Source organism: Chiloscyllium plagiosum, chromosome 1, assembly GCF_004010195.1.
Source record: "Chiloscyllium plagiosum isolate BGI_BamShark_2017 chromosome 1, ASM401019v2, whole genome shotgun sequence".
In the NCBI taxonomy this organism is placed as follows: Eukaryota; Metazoa; Chordata; class Chondrichthyes; order Orectolobiformes; family Hemiscylliidae; genus Chiloscyllium; species Chiloscyllium plagiosum.
Genome location: NC_057710.1, coordinates 1,651,294 through 1,653,139, shown reverse-complemented (window position 1 = coordinate 1,653,139; position 1,846 = coordinate 1,651,294).

The following is a 1,846-nucleotide window of genomic DNA, read 5'->3' as shown; positions in this document are numbered from 1 at the left end:
AGTACTCTGTTTTCCTGTTACTCCTTCCAAAGTGAATCACTTCACATTTTTCCACATTAAACATCATTTGTCACCTCTCAGCCCATCTCTGCAGCTTATTTATGTCCCTCTATAACCTGCAACATCTTCCGCACTGTCTGCAACTCCACCGACTTTAGTGTCATCCAAAAATTTACTGACCCATCCTTCTGGGCCCTAATCCAGGTCATTTTTAAAAATGACAAACAGCAATGGCCCCAAAACAGATTCTTGCGGTTCACCACTAGTAACTGAACTCCTGGATGAACATTTCCTATCAACCACCACCCTCTGTCTTCTTTCAGCTGGCCAACCTCTGATCCAAACCGCTAAGTCACCCTCAATCCCATGCCTCCATATTTTCTGCAATAGCCTACTGTGGGGGAATCTTACCAAATGCTTTACTAAAATCCATACACACCACATCAACCACTTTACCCTCTTCCATCTGTTTGGTCACCTTCTCAAAGAACTCAATAAGGTTTGTGAGGCACGACCGACCCTTCACAAAACCGTATTGACTGGACCTAATCAATTTTTTCCTTTCCAGACGTTTGTAAATCCTATCTCTTATAACACTTTCCAACATTTTACCCAGAATGAAGTAAGGCTCACTGATCTATAATTGCCAGAATTGTCGCGACTCCCTTCTTGAACAAGGGGACAACATTTGCTATCCTCCAGTCTTCTGGCAGTATTCCTGTACACAATGACATCATAAAGATCAAAGCCAAAGACTCTGCAATCTCCTCCCTAGCTTCCTAGACAATCCTAGGATAAATCCCATTCAGCTCAGGGGACTTATCTTTTTTCACACTTTCCAGAATTGCTGACACCTCCTCCTTATGAACCGCAATCCCATCCAATTTAATAACCTGTATCTCAGTATTCTTCTCGACAACGTTGTCTTTTTCCAGTGTGAATACTGACAAGAAAAATATTTATTTAACATCTCTCCTATCTCTTCGGACTCCGCGCACAACTTCTCACTACTGTCCTTAATCTTACTCCCGTTGTTCTTTTATTCCTGACAGACCGAAGGAAAGCTTTAAGGTTTTCCTTGATTCTACCTGCCAAAGATTTCTCATGTCACCTCCAGGCTCTTTTTTGCTCTCTCTTTAGGTCCTTCCTGGATAATTTTAATCCTCAATTGCCCTAACTGAGCCTTCACATCTCATCTTTACATAAATCTTCTTCCTCTTGACAAGAAATTCAACTTCTTTAGTAAACCACAGTTCCTTCACTTCACCAATTCCTCTCTGCCTAATAAGTACATAGTTATTAAGGACATGCAGTAGCTGTTCCTCGAACAATTTCAATTGCAGTTTCCTTCCCCATCTTCTGCATCTGAAATCTTGCCTAAATGCATCATTATTGCCTTTCCCCAAGCTATTACTCTTGCCTGTGGTATGTACCTATCCCTTTCTAATGCTAAAATAAATGTAACCGAGCAGTAGAAATGGCTATGGGACTAGTTAAAAGCTGCAATCAAACATGCTGGGGATTATGGTCAAGCTAATTTACACTCTGACCTCAGGTAAAACTGCGGCATCCTTGCAAGAGGATTCGCAGTAGGGTTAAAATCAACGAGGTAAGTGCGGTGTTCCTGAACTATGAGGTTGAAAGTTATGGGTGGGAGACCCCCCTGAGGTGATGAGGTTATCTACAGTCTGGGAGATGACAGTTTGGTGATGGAAAGTGAGGTTGTGGTCAAGGGGGCAGTAGGAGGAGGTGTCTTCACATTGGCGCCTGGCTTCAGCGGTGTAGAGATCAGTATGCCAAACTAACACTGCGTCCCCCTTGTCCGCTGGTTTGATGGTGAGGTTGG